The sequence below is a fragment of the Carlito syrichta genome, unplaced genomic scaffold (genome assembly GCF_000164805.1).
Source record: "Carlito syrichta isolate Samal-C Ts95f unplaced genomic scaffold, Tarsius_syrichta-2.0.1 Scaffold306534, whole genome shotgun sequence".
Lineage (NCBI taxonomy): Eukaryota > Metazoa > Chordata > Mammalia > Primates > Tarsiidae > Carlito > Carlito syrichta.
The window spans coordinates 13,810-19,813 of record NW_007250630.1 but is presented as its reverse complement, the minus strand read 5'-3'; positions in this window follow the sequence as shown (position 1 = coordinate 19,813).

The window sequence follows — 6,004 nt, the reverse complement described above, 5'->3', positions numbered from 1 at the left end:
CGCGCCTGACTTCTTCTTTCCTGTAAAGATATGTTTATTTTTTGCCTTCCGAGGGTCCGAGGACCAGCTGCCTGCCGTTCTGTCTTCTTCCGAGGTGTGTGTCGGGTTGTTTTGGCTTTTCCTTCGCATCTTTGTTGAGATAGATGTCTTTTGTGTGTCTATGCCTCTGCCATAGAATACTCAGTCTTGTGGTCAAGAGATTTCTCGAGTGACAACCATTGGGGTTTGATCTTCACAAAGATCTTGATGTGATCAAGGTGGAGAGAGACAAGCATAAACAACGTGCCCTGTTTGACTAAGTCAAATGAGATGGGGTGGGTTTCTTTGGTTTGTTTGTTTCTGTTCCTCATTCCTTTAAAAATAGGGGAATAGTATTTTAGAGTTTTATGCAGAATTTAATTCTCTTTTGATGGTTAAGATTTTAAGATTTTCTTACTTGCACATAAAAATAATTTGGGTTCTTAAACTTAATTTCTGGCCTGTGACTAGAATGTTTTAAAAAAAACAAGTTGGACTAAATGTTAATTACTGAAACATTAACTTAATTTCTAAAACCATGGTGCTATCATTTATTAATCTGTAATGTCTTCATACAAAATGCAGCTCCTGGACTGGGTTTTTTTTTGGGGGGGGGGGAGTGTTCTGTCCTGGTCTGGAGTCGGTTGCTGCAGTCTCCTTGGTTAGTTAAGACAAAGCCCTCATTAACGTTTGCTGCAGGACTTAAAATTTTGTACCTCCCAACTAACAAACATAGCCTCGTGTTAAATTTAATGGGTCAGGAAAGTCCTTTTTAAAGGGGCTTCTGGAAAACTCTGTCAAACTGATTTGAGGAGCGGTATAGGTACATACTGCCTTTCGTTGAGCTTTATATTTGTTTTTTCCTTACTCAGTCTAACTGAGGCTAATTTTGCAACTTCAATAACACTTCAGAGTAAAAGAAGGAAAAATATTTAACATGTTTTTGATTTTTTTTTTTTTTCATTTCTTGCTTAAAAGAAAAGGAAGGTTGCATTTTGGGGGACTGATTTGATGTGATGGAATTTACTTCCCTTTGGTTCTTCTTTCTGGGTTGAAACCAGTAAGTTTTAAAACTAAAGAATGGGTTAATAAGCTTCAGACAGATAACTGCAACTGAAAACTGCACATTAAGTAAAAAAAGAAAAAAAAAAGAAAAAGAAAAAGAAAAAAATATCCTATTTTGTCTTTGTTGCCAGAAATCAGTGTGGTGTCAAACACTCCAAATGACTGTCAAGTATAAATTCTTCTTCCACTTCATTTTTGGCAGCTGTTTGTTAAGGCATCGAATAACAGTTGTAAGAACTGTAATGTGTACAATGTGTACGTGTCCTTGGCTGTCAGTCCCATTGCAGTTTCAATGTGTGTTTCTATATGCAGTATATACTAAGCTAATGTAGTTGTTTTGTCCTTTGTCTTCTCTGTGCTCTATCTCTAGTCCGGAGTGGTACAGTCCCATTCCTGCAGTCCTAGTGAATCAGTGATCTTGGGGGTTAGTGGTTTTTGTGTGGTGGCCTTCCTCCGTAATGTCACCCTATGCTGCTTCTACTGTCTGTGAATCTTCCGTTTTTACCTTTTAAAATTCCTGTTGTTGCTTTGCTGGTGTATAGTCTCCCTACCTCTCCTGTCTTTTCCTCCCTTTCCTGTCTCCCCCACTTCCCTCCTCTTCATCCTTTCCCCCTATCTCCAAACTCTCTTTCATTCTCAGAGATTTAAAAAAAAGAAAAAAAGAAAAAAAAAAAAAAAGACTCTTAACTAGCTCAAGGTTAATGGAGCCATTTTTTCCCACAACGGAATTCTGGGTATGACTCTCTCTTCTGGAGTGCAACACAAAGCACTGAAGAATAATGCTCAGATATATTACATAAATTGATGCCATATAGCCTCAGTTGTTAACATTCCCAGAGTCCCTTGTGCTCTACCTATAAGCAGTGGGTGCTTTTCTTTGGTTTCCTTTCAGGTTGGCTGATGGAGCAATATATAAAGCAATTACCAGTGAGACAGAAAATTATTTCAAAGGTCAACCACCATTTTTAAGAAACAAAATGGGAGGGGGGAACAGAATCTAGAATTGTCATATAATATTTGTTTATTTGTGCAATGCTAATATAGTAACTTGGCTGTCCTTTGAATATCACTGTGTTGAGTGGATTCCTCAAGGACCTTTGATTCCATGAGTTGGGCCCAGACCGTGGTGGAACAATAACAAATAGATGCTAAATGCCACAGATTTTAATAGTGAGCTTACTTGAAGGATTTAAATAGGTTTAGAAGGTGAAGAAGGTCGATCAAGAAATTTAAAGATTAATTTTGGAAGCTCTGCTCTAGCTATCGAACAATCAAAGGAATGCACCTATCAGCTACAAAGAACAGCTAGACAGCTGTTTTTGTTTTTTTTTTCTTTTATAAATGTTTCTGTGTTGTGTCAAAATGATTTCTGGTGATTTAAACTAACAGATAATCACAGCTGCTGTCTAAATCCATAGTGTTTAAAATTACAAAATGAAAAAAAAAAAAAACACTTCATTACCTGTGAAGACTGTGTCTGTGTTTTTAACTATTTCTTGTACAAATATATGAAAACTTTTATGAGGAGACTGGTGCCAAGTAGCTGAATAATGGGGAAAGGGATATTCTGTTCGTAAAAATCTTAGCAGTGTTACCAACTCTACGATATATATATAAAAAATAATTAAAACGTTACAAAGCGACAGCTATGGTACATTTGTTTTGTGTGAAGCTAACCGGACCTAACTTCCTGAGTGCCTGGCTTATTTTGAAACATTTTTTTTCATTGACCATTGATAATGCTGCAAATCAGAAATGTACATACTTCATTTACAACAGGGTTCTTTTGATACTTTTGTAGATTCTCATACATGTCACATACATGGTTGTCTTTATGTAACTTAATTTTTTCATCCGCAGGTGCCATTTTCATAATAAACTTCTCTTGGATTTGTTACTATCTGGCATCATTTCTTTTACATGTAACCATCCTAACTAATGAATGCTGGTAGTATTTGTTTAAGCAGGTACCTTGGTCATTATTCTTTATTTTTAAAAAGTTTAAAAATACATTCATGTTTTTGCTAGTTTTGGAAAAAAAATATACATCTTGTGAACTGATGAGGCTGACAAGGCCCAGATTAAGATGCTAATCCAAATACTACACCAAACTTGCAATCATCCTAAATTTTCAGCTACCCCAACTCATTGTCATACTGAGCATTATTATGCACATTATCAAAGCTGAACAATGGGCCTGCAACATTAACCACTATGGGAAGTGTGCATTTTTTCTTGATTAATGCACAGTGAGTGATGACAGTTTTCATACATTAATCATTTAAAATGCACTCGATATTTCCATGTATTACAGTCTTTAATGTATAATCAACCGTTCCATCGCTTATATCTTCTCTTTATACTAAATAATGTATTTTCTTTCTTCAGACAAGCTAAGTCATGGTTGTGCTGTATTATGGTTAGGTTAGCATGTGGCCTGTCACATTTTAAAGAGAGTCATCTGGTAACTCTTTAGGAAGAGTGTCAAGTGTTATCAAAAAGTCAAGGATAAGGTGGGTCAACAGTGAAGGCTGTGGTCTCCAAAAAATGAAGAGATATGAATGGGCTGAGCCGGGGGGGGGCGCGTGGGACAAGCACTTTTGTCCAAAAGCCACCAACAATAACAAATATCATCTCCCTAGTCTTCAGGGACATTTGTCAACTTGTGAGTAGTTTTGATTAATGGAAGGGTGCAGATATGGAAATGTGGTTAGGATCGTGGGGCTCTAGATGTCTCTGCTATGCTTTGAAATAAGTACCTAAAAATAGGGAATAGAGAGAGGGTGATCGAGAACACAGAATTGGGTTTGCCCAACTACTTTTCTAAAATTTATTTTCCTTTTGCTCTTGAGAGTCAGAAGGATATAGAATAGCAAGACTGAGAAGTCAAAAGTTGATGAAACTGGAAACTATCCTGAGCAGATGACTGAATAACGCTGAGAGATGAAGCCAGCTTACCCCAGGCACTGTCTGGTAGACGTCTGTGAAACTGGCTGTTGGTGGTGGCTTCAAAGCTTTGTACAGGGCAGGGTCCTGCCAAGGCAGAGGGGCAATTGTATGAGTATGGGATTGGATGGCGCTGATGGTCAGCCACAACACTTTGCTTCTGGGCATTCCGTCGGCCCTGTGATCCAGAGATGGTAGCAATAAGGATTGAAGTGGGGAAGCCAGACATGGTGATGTTCTCACAAGCCGGGCACAGTGGTTCACGCCTGTAATCCCAGCACTTTGAGAGTCCAAGGCAGGAGGATCACTTGAACCCAGCAGTTCAAGACCATTCTGGGCAACATGGCAAGACCTTGTCTCTACCCCCAAAAAAGTTTTAAATAGCCGGGTGCGGTGACATGCTTGTAGTCCCAGCTACTTGGGAGGCTTAGGTGAAAGGATCACATGAGCCCAGGAAGTCAGGGTTGCAGTGAGCTGTGATTGAACCACTGCACTCCTGCCTGGGTGACAGAGTGAGACCCCAACTCAAGAAAAAAAGAAAAAAAAAGAAAAGAAAATTTCATACAGTATTTGGAGCCTCTGCAGTAGAACTAGTGGAATAGTGGAAATCTTGAATGCTTACCCAAGCTTAAGCCTTTCTTAACATCAAGTTCCCTGTCCTCTCTACACACCCATCGATGTTAAAATAGGTCACTCATGAAATAAAGAACATCTCTTGACCAGAAAGAGCAAATGAGCTCTGTGCTCAAACTCATTGATAATCAGGAAATCCTGCCACCTCCCTAGCCCCATTGCTGGCAACTAAGCCAGAGCCCTGAGCTTGGCAGACTACAGGACCCCTCTCCCTTGCCAGGCTGGCAGCAGATCAACTTGTCAAGGCTTCAGTCTGCAGGTGATGGACGGAGCAGGGATCACCAACCAGCTCCCTGCACCTCCTCCCTTCTTCCCCCCAGCTGATACTGATACTAGTGTATTTGGCAATGAAGAACAAGAAAATGTTTACATAAAAGCAGCAGGTAGGACAAGAGGGAAAATAAGCATTTACCTGGGCACAAAGAAGCTGGTTTTAGTCCTTGTGGACTATAATTCTTACCCATCTGCTCCTACTCCTACACAAAGTCTATTTAACATTGAGAAGGTTTAAGGCAACTTGAAATCAACTTGGCATATGTGTGACATTGAGAATAGGAGATCATGTATCCTAAGCCCAGAAGATAGTCTGTTCAAGCCAAGATTATTATCCAGTTTCAAGAAGTAGAAAGAACGAAAGATTTGGGAGAAAGGGAAGAATACCTTTGCCAACACAAAAAAAAGCAAGCCTTGTTCTTGAGCATAATTCCCAAAGACAGATGACAACTAGCAGGCTTAAGAAGCTCTTTGGGACACTAAGGTAAGTGAACACACTTAACTGTCTCTGCTTTCCTGTGTCTCCTAGGAAACCATTATAAAGAAGGGGGACTTCCTTAGTAAAGTCCCCACGGGCATAAATCACTGCTTATTCATCTTCGTATACTTCCATAGTTCCTAGACAATGATTTACAAATAGTGTTGGTTGTAAATATCTGCTGAATACTGGTGAATGAAGAAGTGAAAAAACAAAATGTGACTTTTCGAGAAGCAGAGATGCCACTGGAAATGTTCATGTGGTTTGACAGGATAGTTTGAGTTTATATCAAGAAAAGACTGTCACCATGCAGTGGCTTACACCTGAAACCCCAGCACTTTGGGAGGCAGAGGCGAGAGAACCGCTTGAGTCCGGGAGTTCAAGACCAGCCTAGGCAGCAAAGAAAAACCTTGTCTCTATTAAAATGTCAATAATGATGATGATAAGTAGCTGGATATGGTGGCGTGTGTCTGTAGTCCCAGCTACTCGGAAGGCTGAGCTAGGAGTATCACCTGAGCCCAAAAGATTGAGACTGCAGTGAACTGAGATCATGTCACTGAGGTCCAGCCAGAGTAAGACCCCAGCTCAAAA